At 39.5% G+C, this 17,386-nt stretch overlaps 1 protein-coding gene across 10 annotated transcripts in view; it reads right to left on the reverse strand.

Annotated features, from left to right (window-relative positions):
* The window catches only part of RALYL (RALY RNA binding protein like), a 577,640-nt gene that overhangs the window by 470,418 nt on the left and 89,836 nt on the right, over nucleotides 1–17,386 (reverse strand). The window contains exon 1 of one of the 10 annotated variants that reach the window (XM_037892364.2): nucleotides 16,056–16,111. The exons of 8 other annotated variants lie outside the window; for them this stretch is intronic. The gene's annotated coding sequence lies outside the window, so the exon portion shown is untranslated. Of the gene's footprint in view, nucleotides 1–16,055; nucleotides 16,112–17,386 lie in introns of those variants that run through there. One more of the 10 variants, XM_043539411.1, reaches the window with a different exon arrangement.

Consider the following 17,386-nt stretch of genomic DNA (forward strand, 5'->3'; position numbering starts at 1 on the left):
ACTTCACAGGTTCCCAAATGGAAAGATTGTTTTATTATAATATGAAAGATTAAAATGTCAGATTTTTAACCATTTTATAAGCAAATTTCCAATCTTATTTTAATCCAAGGAAGCCTTCTGAGAATTGTTTTAGGAATGCTGATGCTGACTGTTCTAAATCAACTATCAGTAGGATCAAATACTTATAGTCCCAATTTGTACTGCCTCTTCCATTTAAATCTTTACAGCTTTACTTTTTGCCCAATTAACCTTTCTGAGACTGATATTCAGGAATTTCCTGTGTCATAGAGCATGTCTACACTGGCAAGTTTCTGTGCAACAAGTTATACCACTTTTATTAAAGCACTGGAATTAAACCGCTGTTGTGTATCCACATTGTGCTCCTTGTGATTGTGGAGCACATCCACATTAGCAGCTCTTGAACAGCAAAGAGAGCAGTGCATTATGGTAGCTATCTCACTGTGCAACTGGCCCCAGGGTGCTTTGGGAAGGGTTTGCAATGCCTCATGGGGCAGGCACAGCATCACATGATGCAGGTTTCCCAATCCTATGGGCATCCTCCTACATGGTGAGCTGCTTTTCAAATGAAGTGGGGGACGGCAGAGTGTGTGACAGGGAGTGTGTGTGTGTGTGTGTGTTGGGGGACAGAGTGTGTGTCAGCATGCTGTCTTGTAAGTCCAGACAGCAACAGGAAGCAACCAGTCCTGAGGCAGGGTGAGGGGGAAACCCCAACATCAGCCCCTGCCTCCCTCCCCAGCTCTCTGGACAGCAATCTCTCTCTCACACACACACACACACACACACACACACAGACACACACACCCTGCTTCTGTGTTCAACAGCATGAGCATTCCAGATTAATGGTTTGCTTTGTGTCCCGGAGCAGATCAGCATAGCACACAAGAGCTGTCAGAAATGGAGCTTTGAAAGGGGAGGGGCTCAAGCCTTCAGGGCAGCCAGCCGAGTTCAAAACAATGAGCAGAGCGGCCACTTGAGCGATTATGGGATACTTCCAGAGGCCAACTGATTGCTTTCTGTGCTGTAATGTGTTTACACTGCCAGTACAGAATTGGAGCCTCTGCACTATAAGGCTTACAACTCTAGTTGAGATGGGTTTTTTGCAACGCTGCAACTCAGGAGTTTCTGCACACAAAGTGGCTTGGCACCGTCTACACCTCGGGAGTTACAACGCAGAAAGCTGCTTTACTGTGCAGAAACTTGCCAGTGTAGATAAGACCTTAGTTTGAGGCATAAACAAACAATTACTTGCATTCATCAACACTTGTAAAAGTCGTAGAGTCAATCAGTGTTAGACAACAATGATGGACTTAAGTCAGGGCCTCATGTGGTGGCATTGTAACTTGCCTTGGCTCTAACTATGCTGATTAATTTAGGACATATTGAAAGGCGCCTGTGTTTTGTGCAGTGGCCCTGTTCCATATACACCATCCACCTCCCACTTGCACAGACATTTAGAACAGGGCAAAGTCTCTCCCTAAAGCCAACTACAATTATGCTGCACTCCCATTAAGGCAATCTAGTTTTTCAAAAAGATGGAGACAAAAATTTGCAAATAGAAAATAAGGAGCTATGTTCATCTTACAGCTGGGTTGTTGAACTTTCTTATTATTCAAACATTATCCTGTATTTTATTTTAGAATTTCTGCGGATTCGTTATAGACAATCCTGCATTTTATTGTTCTTGAAAAAAAATGAGTGAGGACAAACACTACTTTTCATACATACAGATATATTACTATCAGGTTTGAATAATATATTTGCTTGCTAAAGTGAGACAAAATAACTGATCCTGGTGAAAATAACGCTTATTTATCTGCATTACTGAGGATCTGAAAAAAATTATGTATTTTTTTCCTCAAAAAATCAATCTGATTTTGTTTCTGCATCAGAAAGGAACATTTCAAAACCTCAGTTTTTCTGCAGAATGGCATTACTGTTTTTTGGCTAGCCCTAGGACTAACCCTCTGAAACCTTTCCAGTTTCAGACAGCTGGAAGGGGAAAGTTCATACACCTTCCCTTTAGTAGCAATTCTTGGCAACTGTAGACACACCCACAGTAGGGCTTTCCTGCTCCTGGGGGTCTCATGTCTGCTGCCCCTGAAGCAGGTTCATAAAGCAGGCTTCTGGGAGGTGTGACAGGGTCAGGCCAGATGGCTACAGAAGCGTGACAGAAGGCAGATATATTAGCTCCAGGTTAAGTAGGCCCCTTTTCCCTGGGTAGGGTAACCGGGAAGGTTCCAGAACAATCAGGAACTTTCTGGAAACAATTAAGGCAAACAGGCTGATTAGAACACCTGCAGCCAATCAAGAAGCTGCTAGAATCAATTAAAACAGGCAGACTAATCAGAGCACCTGGGGTTTAAAAAGGAGCTCATTTCAGTTTGTGGTGTGTGTGCAAGGAGCTGGGAGCAAGAGGCACAAGAAGCGGAGAGTGAGAAGACATACTACTGGAAGACTGAAAAGTACAAGCATTATCAGACATCAGGAGGAAGGTCCTGTGGTGAGAATAAAGAAGGTGTTGGGAGGAGGCCATGGGGAAGTAGCCCAGGCAGTTGTAGGTGTCACGCAGCTGTTACAGGAGCCACTGTAGACAGCCGCAATCCACAGGGCCCTCGGCTGAACCTGGAGTAGAGGGCAGGCCCGGGTTCCCCCTATCCCTCCATCCCCCCAAGTCCCTACTTGATACCAGAGGAGTTGACCTGGACTGTGGGTTCCACCAGAGGGGAAGGTCTCTGGCCTGTTCCCCGATCCACTAGGTGGATCAGCAGAGACTGCGGGGATTGTTCTTCTTCCTTTTCCCCATGCTTGCCAGTGATGAGGTTAACTGAGTGAATGGCAGGTTTGAGCCACGGAAGTGGCCAAACTGAGGCCTGCCGTGAACTTCTGAGGCGAGCAAATCCGCCAATAAGCACAGGACCCACCAAGGCAGAGGAGGAACTTTGTCACAGAGGTCAAATGCTTGCTCCAGCTCATATGCCTGTGACTAAAGCTTGAGGTTTCAAAGTGCCCAAAGGGTCAAAGATGCGTACAAGCACCTCAAGGCCTATGAACTACCAAACAACCTCATACTCAATACATCACATTTATATTGTAGGTGAAACATTGGACAACAGAAAAAAATGTGCAAGGGGAAATTGCAATCAAAGGCCCCAACCACTTTTGTAGCTGCCTTGTAGTAGTCACTTTGAGCCAATGAAAGTACTCATGAGTCTATAGTTAGTCTTAGTCATGATCAGGGCCTAATTTTTCAATGACAAAAAGGATAAGAAAATTATAAAATAAATAGTGTCACAAACAAGTTTATAATAAGTCTCAGTCATTAATCAAAGGTGAATAGTGAGGACTTTGCTTTCTAAGTTATTTTGAATGGGTGCAAAGATGCTTTTCAATTTTTCTTTTTTTTTTTTTTTTTTTTGAGGGCTTTTTATACTTCAGTTCTACATATCTGTTCAAAGTTTGTATTCATTGTTAATGTTGAATATGTGTCTCCAGTTTGTTTCTTTGTTTACCCTTTTATTTGTGTGCTCAGTTTCTCAATTCAAAGCCCTTGTTATTGTTGGGTAGTGAAACTAAGAAATTGTTCTTGTCTTTACAGGTAAGTGTATCCATTAACAAGTACTCTGAAAAATGTACCATGTGCTCATCAAAAAAAAGTAACTGTCAATTTGATGAAGTACAACTCACATCTCATTAGTGTTGAGCACAGAAGCAATATTCCACATCAAAAATGACTGCTAAAATATTCACAATTACCAGCTGTTCAGAATCCATTTTATATAGATAAGAAACATGTCAAATTTAATTTATCAGATGCTTTCTGCTGTCATACTTTTCTTTCATTCAATGTACTGAAAAGTTATAAAACAACCTCAATGTTATTCTAGACATGTATCGTATGGGCAAAAAGAATAACAAAATCTATTGTGCACCAAGATATAATGAAAACTATATGGATGAATAATCTTCTGTAGGTTCTCTCACTCTGAAGGCTGAATAAATTATCCATTTCAGGGACTTAGTCTTCCAATATGTTTAGATATACTTTTGCACATTTTTGATGCTATCATAATATAAATAAGTAGTCATTTAAATGTATCTGAATATACAATATTTGGCATCTTTATTATAAAAACTTTCATATCCGGATATCCCTAAATAAGAATATTACCCTTTTGTCAGTGTGGTAGTTGTGTTGGTCCCAGGATATTACAACAACAATGTGAGTGAGGTAATATCTTTTATTGACCAACTTCTTTTGGTGGGAGAGACCAGACAGACTTGTCTCTCTCACCAAATGAAGTTGGTCCTCACCCCACTTGTATCTTGAATACCCTTATGTCAATCATCACTTCAAAACAAAATTAAAAATATAATTCAATATTAATTCACATTTACAAAATACACTCAAATGCTTAGGAAGATTTAAAAAATAACCAGATATTAAACAACAGAAAACAACAGTGGGATTAGCAGTAATAAGTATTGGAGAAAGTATAGGCTGTAAAAGTCAAATTAATGGGTTAGTTTTAGATTCTGTGCAACTGATAAATGAGGTCAGGTGGGTTTCAGAAATTTCTGAGACAGGCTTTGCTTATTCCACCACCACTTTGCCTGACCAGGAGCAAGTGTGGGGAACTTTGGACTTTAGACAGAGTTTTAGGAATGAGGTTGGAGTCCTCTATACACTGGGATGGGGAACACTATTTTGAACTGTAGATCAATATTGCAAAGCTGTAACACAACCTGGGGAAAAAAAGAGATCACTCTTATCCATAGATCAATTGACAGCATTTAGATATGGTTTAATTAGAAACAATTAACTCTTATATAGAAATCTGTTAAATAGTTCTAACCCACACACCTTCCGGGTGCTCTATCCCATCTAGTGGCACCGAGACCACTTAGAGAGAGCTAGATTAATGAGTCTGCTCTACAGCCTTAGCTAAGAGGCATATGGCTTTTAGCTCAGGCAGTAGAGGCTCATACATTCAGCTACAGAGGTCCCAGGTTTGATCCTGCCTGCCGACAACCAGCATGTTGGTGTTACAAATGGGGGCTTGTCTGGGATTTCAATTGGAAAGTCTCTGAAGCTCTGGACGCACTTCCTCAGCTAGGGAAAGTACGTAACACACACACTTTCCAGGTGTGGTGTTCTTTCCCATCTAGTGGCAGAGACCACCTAGAGAGAGAGATTAATTAGTCTGCTCTATAGCCTTAGCTAAGATCCATATGGCTTTTAGCTCATGCATTCAGCTACAGAGGTCCCAGGCTTGATCCCGCCTGCTGACGACTGGAGTCTGTCAGTGTTACATAGTTATGGGACAATAACTATCTAAGTTATGGGACAATAAATATTTAAATTATTCTCATAAAATGTATACCCACACACATACTTTTGCAAGGGGAAATTGCAAAGGCCCCAATTCTGCAACCATTTCTGTACACACACACACGTTTCCTTGGTTAACTACTGTATAATATAAACTGTTGCTACATACTTTTGTAAAATCATTTTTAACTACCCCATAGACATCAGTGTAAAACTAGAGTAATACTTATATTCAGAGATTATTATAGGAGAAGGATGGGAATACATAGGGATCTGACCAGCATATTAGGTTCCTAAAACTAATTAAGGAGGTACCTGGAACCTCACCTCTTTATCCTGTGTATTTTATACAAGATAAATGAAAGGTTGGAGGCAGCTAAAAATATATAGTAAACTGCCAGTTTGTTCCTAGTTGGATGTTTCAGGCATCTACATGAAAGAGCTGGCTGAGAAACAGCTTCTTTGCTATCTAGTGTCTTGAGTTGTAGCTGATCAGATTTGGGGGCAGGAACAGAAGAATTGTGGGCTTGTGATAAAACCATGAAGATTTCCACAGTCTTGGGACATGACCTAAAAGATTTTCAGATATGAGGCCATCACTAACTGATGCCATGTTGCCTGTGGCAGCAATTTTAACAACACTGTCATAATCTGCAAATGTTGTTGTTTTACTGTTGTGATATATTCTTGGTTTGCTTCAACATGACTTTAAAATTGGTCACATTTTGTACTACTTTTGATTGTCAACATGGTCTTGGCTGAAGTTAATCACATTTCTCTTTTTTTCTTTCAGATGCTACTTTGGTTGTGTGAAAGCTGTTGGTGATTGGGTAATATTAACTGTACAGAGTAACAAAAGATGTGAGATTACTATTGGCTATTACTAGTGCTTCAAACATGTCAGAAAGATATAAGCTTGTTGAGGGACCTGGATCTCAGAGACATTCCATTCCACTACTGACTAGGGCATCTCTGTGCTTTGTCAGAAAGACACAGGTACAGAGTTGATTAACCCAGCAGAACCAAAAGGAAAGCATGTTCAATATAGCTATCGAACTCTTGCAGAAAGTATCAGATGTTTCCATAATCTGAATGCACTTCCTTTGTCCACAGATAAACGTAGATTATATGATGTTGATGGTATTGAGAAAGACTTTCAACAAGAACAATGGACATTGGCACAAATTCTGCTACATCAGCTTTAATAGGACCAAATTTAAAAGGGCTGAGAATAAAAACCCATCACCAGAATGCCGTGGATCACTCTGGCATGCTGCAGAGGAATAAGTGACCCACACAAAAACCTCCAGAAAAAGAGGCATGCTCTATTTCATCAGAAGACCTCCATGAAGCTTCTAATGTCAGCCTGGGTAGTCGAGTCCGCAAACATGCACTTTAGCTGCTAGACTACCACTTGCTTGCAAACCTAAGTGCAGGGGACTTAATGGCCCAAGAGAAAAAGTACCATGCAAGATGTCTGATGTCTCTCTACAACGAAGTCAGAGAAGAAAACTGAGAAAAGCAAAACAGATGATGTTGCACGGGATTGCCTTTGCTGAACTCATAGCATACATTGAGCAGACAAGACAATGAAGGCATGGCTCCAGTCTTTAAACCAGCAGACCTCACAAGGTTCCATACAGCTTGGGATGACACTGGCTCGGGGCATTTAGCACTAAACTAAAAACCTGTTTCTTTCCATATCTCCAACCACATAAATAAGGACATGATGTACTCCTTGCCTTCAACCAGGATATTGGACATGCTCTCCAAAATCATGTGAGGAAGCCTGGGATAGGTGAAGTGCTTCTTTGTCACACACACTAAAACTTATCCGAAGGGAACTGTTTCAAATGAAAACAGTTTACTATAGTGCAAGCCAAATCTTTGCTTGTGTCACTATGGGCACTGATATCCAGGATATAGAATGGTCCAAATGTTAAAAGTGAGTCTGAACAAGTTTCCATTCATCCAGCTGGCTTTACTTTGGTACAACTGTTTCAGTACAAAAGCAATATCAGTCACCATGAAGAAACAGTAAGTTTGTACCACAACGAAGCTCGAGAATCACCTTTACCAATCTACATTGCTTTGACGCTTCATGCAAACATGAAAAAGTGAGCGAGTAGTTACTTTCTTAAAACTTAATTTGTCCATCACCTGTGACAGAGTGCTGGTCATCTCTCCCAGCATGGCAAACAGTGCATGCCAACACTTGAAGGATGAGAATATAGCTTATCCTCTAAAGCTCTATGGTGGTCTGTTCACTACTGAGGCTACACACAACATAGACCGCAATCCCAGCTCCACCACAGCAACAGACTCCTTCTTCAGCATCCCAGTATTCAAGTGAGAGAGCTGTCTGTGGAATTCCCATCCCAGACTGTGGAACTGCACATTAGAAAATAAGAACAGCCATACTGGAGTCAGATCAATGGTCTATCTAGCCCAGTATCCTGTCTTCCAACAGTGGCCCATGCCAGGTGCTTCAGAGGGAATGAGCAGAACAGGTAATCATCAAGTTATCCATCCCCTGTCACCCATTCCCAGCTTCTGGCAAACAGAGACTAGGGACATTTCAGAGGATGGTTTTGCATCCCTGCCCATCCTGACTAATAGCCATTGTTGGACCTATCCTCCATGAACTTATGTAGTTCTTTTTTTGAACCCTGGTATAGTCTTGGCTGTCACAACATCCTCTGACAAAGAGTTCCACAGGTTGTACGTTGTGTGAAGAAACACTTCCTTTTGTTTGTTTTAAACCTGCTGCCTATTCATTTCATTGGGTGACCCTGAGTTCTTGTGTTTATGAGTAAATAACCCTTCCTTATTTACTTTCTCCACCCCAGTCATGATTTTATAGACCTCAACCATATCCCCTCTTAGTTATTTATTTTCCAGGCTGAAAAGTCCCAGTCTTTTTCATCTCCTCAAATGGAAGCAGTTCCATACCCCTAATCATTTTTGTTGCCTTTTTCTGAACCTTTTCCAATTTCAGTATATCTTTTTTGAGATGGGACGACCCCATCTGCATGCACTATTCAAGATGTGGGCATACCATGGATTTATATAGAGGCATTGTGATATTTACTGTCTTATTATCTATCCCTTTCCTAATGATTCCCAACATTCAATTAGCATTTTTGACTGCCGCTGCATATTGAGTGGATGTTTTCAGTTTTCAGATACGCATTGAAGAAAACTGTATCATCACTTCTTGAGTCTTGGAAAATTGTCCTCCCATTGAACTTAAAGAAAACCAATGCTCCCATGCCAGCTGCAAATGGTGAAATTAAGGCTAACTGCCAATTGATTACCCAAGTCCTATAAGACATATGCAGGTAGCTTGAACAAGTAAGGCAAGCCATGTGTCTGAATACCTTCAATGGAAATCATGATGTTTCCTGGACAGCTTACCATGCTTGTGTCATAGGACCTCCAGAGAAGCCCCAAGGTTGACAATATCACAAGGATAGACTCATAGAATAATATCATTGTAGGACTGGACGGGACCTTGAGAGGTTATCTAGTCCAGTCACCTGTACTCATGGCAGGACTAAGTATTATCTAGACCATCCCCGAGAGGTGTTTGTCTAACCTGCTCTTAAAAATCGCCAATGATTCCACAATCCCCCTAGGCAATTTATTCCAGTGCTTAACTACCCTGACAGTTAGGAATCTCCTTTGCTGCAATTTAAGCCCATTTCTTCTTATCCTATCCTCAGAGGTTAAGGGGAAATATTTTTTCTCCCTCCTCCTTGGATCTTCTCTAGGGATCCTCTGGCACAAGTATTTGATTCAATATATTGCTTTCCTTACAGAAGCTGATTTTGTGAAAAATCTGTCTGCCCCTTTCAAATTTATAAAACCCCTCTCTTACACTATAATTACCATTATTATTTAGTCAGTATCAATAGTTGCTATGTGCCTTGCAGCATGAGAAAGAGTTCATGACCCACAGAGATTACAATCTAAACTATAAAACTGGTTGAATTATTCATTGCAAAAAATTAACTGACAATGTAACCCTTTTATTCTGACAATAAAACATTAAACATGTCCCAGATTCCGTGTATATTATTTGTCATTAGCAGCACTGAGTGAATAATGTGGACAAATTTCAATCTAGGGGCTTCTTGGATGTTGTTGAATTCTGCTATTTGCTATTCATTTTTTGTGCTTTGTGATTGGTTTCTTTGGTCACATAGTATTGTTTTTGCCCTCATTAGATGATTAAAAATTTTGAAAGAATAGAACAACAAATTATGAATAGTGAAGAATGAATGGTAAATATTTTGGCTTAAGCATGTATATATGTTTGCATGCACAATAGGGTATTAATACAAATAGCCATTCCCCAGAAGGGTGTACAAGCCAAATGCAATTTGTATGAATAGCATGGGGAATGAACTTAACAGACGTTTGGCATTCAAATGAATGTTCACCAACATTGTTTTAGCAATATGTAACCTACAACTAAATGTTATGAGCTTTGAAAAAAATCATTCCCCCCCTTAGTAAAAATAATCTAATTGTTTACACATAGTAGAACCTTGGCTCCAAACTCACTCTTGTAATTGGGCCTATCCACCTTATCCTGACACTCAAGAAGCTACACTGGGCCCCTCCTTCCATACAGTGATATTCCCCTATTCCCAAGAGACTAAAAAGGAAGTATACATAGGAATAGCACGAGAGTGTAGGGATAGAATCAGGAAAGCTAAGGCAAAGAACTAGTTACAGTTGGCAAGAAATGAGACAATAAGAAGGGGTTCTTCAAATATGTCAGACAAAAAAGAAAGAGGACATTTGGGTGTGCTGCTCAATGGAGAAGGTGAGCTGGTAATGGAAGGTGATAGGAAGGCAGAGATGCTGAATTCCTACTTTGCTTCAGACTTCTCACAAATATAACGTGACTGGACAACTAGTGAAGTTACCATAGACAATAAAGGGGAAGGTATGCGGATCTGGATAAATAAAGATGACTTCAGAAACCTTCTGACCAATTTGAATGAATTCAGAGCAGTGGGGCCAGATGCTTTTGCCCGAGAGTACTGAAGGAATCAGCTGAAGAAATCTCTGAGCCACTGGCAATAATATTTACAAACTCATGGATGATAGGAGAAGCTACTACAACAATGTATAAAACAATCAATTTGCAAATACCTGGATGATGAAGAGATCACCACTAGCAGCCGGCATGGATTTACCAAGAACAAATCATGCCAAAGCAGGTTGATTTCCTTCTTTGACAGAGTAACTGATTTGGTGCATGAGGGAATGTGGTGGACATAATATACTTGGACTTCAGCAAGACTTTTGACAGTCTCACATGAAATTCTGATAAGTAAACTGGAGAAATGCAGTCTCAACAGAACTACCATTAAGTGGCTACATAATTGGTTAAACAACCGCAAACAAAGAGTATTTATTAATGGAATGACGTTGGTATCTTTATTAGTGACTTGGATGCAGGTACAGAGAGCGCACTGATCAAGTTTGCAGATGACACAAAGCTGTGGGGGATGGGGGAGGGAGGTTTGCTAATACTTCGGAGGACAGAGCTAAAATTCAAAGGAGATCTTGATAAACTGGAGAACTGAGCTATAGACAATAATATGAAATTCAACAAAGAAAAATGTAAGGTGCTACACTTAGGGAATTAAAGCCAAATGCACAATACAGAATGGGGGAAAACTGCCTTGGCAACAGCACTGCTGAGAAGGATGTGGGGGTTGTGGTGGATCACAACCTCAACATGAGTCAGCAATGTGATGATGTTGCAAAAAAAGCAAATGCAATTTTAGGTTGCATTAACAGAGGGATAGCATGCAAGTTACTGGAGGTGATAGCACCACTCTGCTCAGAGCTGGTTAGGCCTCAGCTGGTGTCCAATTTTGGTCACCAATGTATAGAAAGGATGTAGAGAAACTGCAAAGGATCCAGAGGTGAGCGACAAAGATGATCAATGGGATGGAATGCAAGCCATATGAGCAAAGGCTGAAGGAACTGGGTATGTTTAGTTTGGGGAAAAAAGGAGATGGGGGGTGGGGAGATATGATAGCGGTTCTCAGATATTTGAAATGCTGCTATAAAAAAGATGGAGAAAAGTTGTTCTCTTTTGCCACAGAGGGCAGGACAAGAAGCAATTGGTTCAAACTACAGTATAGCAGATTCAGATTAAATCTCAGGAAAAACTTCCCAATGTAAGACCAGTAGGACAATGGAACTGACTGCCTTGGGAGGTTGTGGAAGCTTCTTCACTGGAGGTTCTCAAAAGAAGGCTGGATAGCCATCTGTCTTGGATGGTTTAGACACAACAAATCCTACATCTTGGCAGAGGGTTAGACTAAATGCCTCTTGTGGTCCGTTCTAACCCTCTGATTCTAATTCTAAAAACTTAAAGTAAACCTGCATTGAAACCATAGACCTTACCATTTATTTTCTAACCCTTGCTCGCTTTCAGACTCAATCAGTTCTCTTTGTGGACCATAGCACACAAGTGTGCTGTACCTACTCACACTGTGGTTTTGGGGAAAACACAGAAGTGGGTTAGTAGCCACAATGACAGGGAACTGGAAGTGTGGAGAAATGGAGTTTCTATCAAGGCGGCTCTAGAGGATCCTTATGCATGGATCTCATAAATTGGGTGGATCACAGGTCATTTTCCTGGAACAAGGCAACCTGTGTGTATTTTTTAGAATTTAGTCTGCAAGGGCTTTCCCCCACATAAAAGGACCATCTGGCTCTTCATTTCTTTGGCACCCACTAAAGGCAGAAATATTACATTAGAAAATATCAGTTCTTTAGATTCAAGATGATTGTCCTGAAAAGTTTTGTTGCCAGCTAAACTCCTACTGATGACAGATGTAGCCTTGAAAACATCATCATTTACAGCCCCCTTCCACTCCCAACAAAAAAATTCTGCATCAAGTTTAAGATTAATAAACATAACAGATGATAATTTTCCAGTTGCATAAATGTACCCTTACACGTTTAAAACCAGATTCAGAAAAAAACATAGCTGACAGAAACAGATTATTCAGAACTGGCATGTTGGGGAACCATGCCATATTTTCAGTTCTTGTCCTTACACTTACAAGTAAAACTAAGCTTCATTCATTATACTCTTTCTGAAAATGCTCAGGTCATAAACATTCTTACTAAACATTTTATCAAAGATGTTACTGTCTAGACAGATTTGATATAAGTACTTCATACCATCAGGCACAAAATAATCAACGATTCTGGCACAGAAGTATAAAGTTGGCTGCAACAAAATCAATAATGGCATGAATCATCGTGTCCTAGTTACGCTAATTATGCTTCTAACTCTAACTGTTAATATTATCTGAATAAAATACAAGATAAAAATATATTCTCTACAGCTGCCATTAGTTAAGTGCTGACAACTAATTATCAACCTTTTTAAAAAGTACTAGATGTTTTATTAATGCACTGCATCAGTGGATGATTTGGGTACATAAAAGTAATTTTTTATTTAAGAATTCCCCCATAACTTTAAAACCTAAGAAGATCTTAACCTGAGATTTTATACATTCATAAATTATAAACAGATATACATTAATTATATAAAATGTTACCATTCATTTTACTTTAATCGATATTCTGTCCTTTGGTATTTTGTAGGTTGAATTGGGATATTTCAACAGTTTAAATAAAAGTTGAGAAGTGGCTCAAATATGCTTTTTCATTTGCTCAGACTATGCCACTGGCAGGTTTCAGACAGATGTGAATAAGCAGGTAGGTTCTGTTCCCCAGTGCACAGTTAATATTTTAATCAAACAGGCTAGGAAAAAGCTTATTCTCTGGCAGCCGTAGTAAAAAAATAAAGGTCCACACAAATGAAGTTTAATTGACCAATTAACACATCAGTCCACATCCAACATGAGGCTCAAATGGTAATTGATATGGTCTCTGACCAAGACTTAGGAAAAAACAAAGAAGAAACCTTCTCCCCTGACCTGGAGGGTATTCAGTGCTTCAGACTGAGGCCAGTGTATGCAGGAAAAGAACTTTAGAATTTTAGTTAGTATCATAAAATTCCAGTTATGTACCTCAACATATGAGGTCTTAGAGCTTTTATTAAAGAACCTCCCAGCAATCTATGACAACACTTCCCTTTGCAGTATTCTTTTAAAACTGCTAAGTAGCAGTTGCATATTCTCCTGTATTTTAAGATGCAAATGGCTGAGCTGAACAAGAGGAGAAGATTAGGGGGCTGGTGCAGAAAACTGGTCCAATTTTTTTCCCAACTGAAGTGGGAAGCCTGTTTTCATTTTCAGCCTCAGGTCAGCTACGCCACTCAAAATTTTTAAGTGCGAGTCATACTGATAGCTTCTCCTTAATAGAAGGACATATAACCAATCGATTTTAAAAAAAAATCATAACCAAATTTGTAATCCAGGATGCTCCGGACTAAGTCATCTTAAAAAACCAACAAAACACACAAGAAAACCCAACAGAAGGCCAAGAACCCATAAAATACAAGCTGAAGATATTGTTTACCTCCTCTGAACCATTTGGCTGGCATTGGAAATGCTTCTGTAAATTGTTGCAGATTAGACAAATTGAACTTAATCTAATGGGAAAGTAATAGAATTCAACAAAATTCATGCCATGTATGAAACCCATTGGGTAATATTCAGACACAGTAGACAAAAATTGTGCTAAACATCTAAAAAGTTTGTGTAATGTTTATCCCTAAATATTAACAAACATATGCATGTTAATTATTGCAAAAATCAGGAATCCTTTAGCTAGGGGCACAAAACTTGAACAGGGCATTCCATTTTATTAATGTATTTAAGCCTAAGGGACCCCACTACAAACTATACTCAAGCTTGTGAAGCAAATAAAACTAATAGTATGAAGACATTATCTTTCAAGTACATATTTGCTAAGAGTAACCTTTTTCCATACCTGCAATTATCTTACTCTAAACTGATTGTAGTTGACATATGTAATTAATGCTTACAAAAGGACAAACCAGGAATTAAGGCAGGCAGCAATTATTTGAAGTGTAATGTCTGCCAGATTAGTGTTGGCACAATGAATGCTCATTGTGTATTAACAGTTTATGAGAACTACAATAAGAGCTCTTGAAAGGCTGGTTTAAAAGAAAATGTAACAGAAAACAGTTTTTAATAGAAAACTGACAAGTTCATTGGGGTCAAGATGCTGGACCATCCTGAGAGCCCTCAGGTTTATTTTTAGTTCTGTTGTAAGGGTTAATGAGCCTCTGAATTACTCAAGATACCCTTCTGCTGGCATGTTTTCCTTCAAACTGGTTTTCTTGTGCTGCATCAGGACATGATCCACACCTACTGAAGTCAACGGAAAGACTCGTTGACTTCAATGAGCATTGGTTCAGGCTCTTAGTATTTTACTGCTAGTCCCATATAAAGTTATGGCCTTGCCTCGATTAGCTCATCTTTCTTGTTTGATTTTATGTGCACCCTGCCTTTCGTGGCGAGTTCTCTTTTCTCTTCTAGGATTTTGTGAAGTTCAGAGAGGCTGCTTCAGGAAGACCCTCAAAGATTTAACAACTCACCCATTCACACACCATTCTTTTATTTAAAGAGAAATGTACTTCAAAATCAAAAGGTCAAAAGTACAGGGCATTTTTCTTAATTATAGAACCACAGTAGGACTCCCACAATAGCCAGGGAAAGAGTGCAGCCTTACAGCATGTGAAGCCACTATATAGTGTATACATTCAGGTTGGGAATTTCAGAAGAACATACTAAAGGATAATTATATTGCTGCTGTAGCAAAACTATAGTTTCTGCAAAAGCTTTCTGGTAATTCACCCTAGTGATTAAATCATAATAGTTACTGTGACATGAGTCATAACCTAGCATATTTGTCTTGTGGTGAGTTGCAAATGCAACAGTGAAAATTATATTTTATTATGCATGATTAAAATCACTGTCCTGAGATTTAAATTTCCCGTTGTAATTAATGTCAAGCTCTTTAGGTTGGAAGTGACTAACATTTCTATTCAAGTGGCTCACTGGAGGCCATAGGCACAGGCGAGATAAGCCAACTATTATTTTTTTTTATATATATATATATTTTTTTATATAATTGATAGAGTGTCAACAATGTGCCTGGCTCTGTTTACGATAAAAATGGGGATGACCCCTGTACTGAGAAGTTGAGAGGGCAAGCTGTAGAGGATACAAAAATATTTATGTATCATGTGCAATGCCTGGCCACCTCCTCCCTGTCCCACTCCCACCTGTCCATTATGTTTCTTTTCACAGAGCTGTTGGGTGCAGTGGGGCCTCCTTTGGCCAGATGGCACTGCTGCTTCTCTGTCCCTACCACCTCTCTAGGGTACAACTCAGAACAAAAATGGTTGGTTTGTTGCCAGCTCCTGGTCTTCAGTTTGTGAATCGCACATGGTTCAAAATCTACAGGGATTAAGCACCTCTACCCAAGGCATACTCCAGGTCAAGTTCTGCCACAAGGAGACTGCAAAATCCCATATCTCATTACAAACATCTATTTCCAACATTCTCCAGCACTACCCTAGTACAACATTACTCAATACAGCCGGGGTAATCAATTATTTTTTGTCAAGGTCCCAATTTCTTGGTCAAGGTATAGTCAAGGTCCAGACTCCAGAGAAAATACAAAAATAATAATGATAATAAGTAAATAAAAAGATTTCACAGACCTTACAAAAGCATCTGGACATCCAGCTTTGGCCCACGGTCTGCCTATTGACTACCCCTGCATTACAGGAAATACTTATCAGTTGTGACACAATATAGTTAACTATAATCTTACAAGATCTACATATATTCATACAAACCTGATATAAAGTTTACACTTAAACAGATATAAACCTGAAGCTTCATATGCTCAAGATATTATATAATATCAAACAGATTAAGCAATCAGAAAATATTTTTTAGTCCTCCAACATATTAAATTCTGACATATTTAATGGAGCCAGGGATGCTATTCCTTTCCAAATATTTGCTAAACACAAACAGTGTGTAAATATACAGTCAACATATTTTCATGACAGAACAAAACAAATGGCAAAGTTAAGGTTGTTGAGGGGTCCAAATCAAGAGGGGTGATTGAGAGTGATGAAGGATTATATTTATGGATGTATCTATTTGGATTTATACAAGTGTTGTGACAGGGCACCTATCCATACCCTTTAGGTCCTTGAACATAATTAAAAATATCTTAAAATAATACTAAAACTGAAGTACAGTGCAGCAGTCCAATTCAATACACCCCATCACCAGATAACTTAGAGTCTAAAATCATTCTCTCCTCAACTGCTCATCACTCTTTTAATTCTCCACCATTTTCAAATGCCCGGGGAAGATACATACACTTTGCAGCATGTTGTGTAGAGCACCAGGTTCAGACTATTTCAGGCTAATGCTGGAAGTGAATTTCAAATCTGTAGGACATCAGTGAATGGCCTAACAGTGGCCCCTTCTCATTTATACCAATGGTGTTTCAGCTCAAGTATCTACTCTGACCTCAGCTGGTAGCATGGTACAGGAGAGAGGTGGTCTCTCAGACAAGAAGGTACTAAGCCATTAAGGGCTTTATAAGTTGAAACCAAAAATGCCCACAAGCAGCCATTGCACATCAAGGCTGCTCACAGGAAGATACTCCACTTACCAAGAAGGCCACCATATTCTGTACCATTTTCAGTTTTGGGGTGGTTTTAAGGTGTTGCTCGAAGCAGCTGTCTCATCTTGAGGCAATGGGAATCTGACTTGATCCCTTATCTGTTTCCAGAAACTATATTTTATCAAGTTGTAGAAAAATTGTGAAGATGTTATCTTTGGGTGTTAGCTGGACTCCACTGAAAAATGATCTTTCAACCGTAACTCTTTTAAATGACGTTTTTTGTGTGTATACCTCCTCTTCTATTAAACCGAGTACTGTTCGCTCTAGAAAGATATAACTGAATGAAAAGCATGTTTGTAGGAGACAGCTTACAGCTTAACAGCCCAATCTTCAAACGGCATACAC

This window comes from Chelonia mydas, chromosome 2, assembly GCF_015237465.2.
Source record: "Chelonia mydas isolate rCheMyd1 chromosome 2, rCheMyd1.pri.v2, whole genome shotgun sequence".
NCBI classification, from domain to species: Eukaryota; Metazoa; Chordata; order Testudines; family Cheloniidae; genus Chelonia; species Chelonia mydas.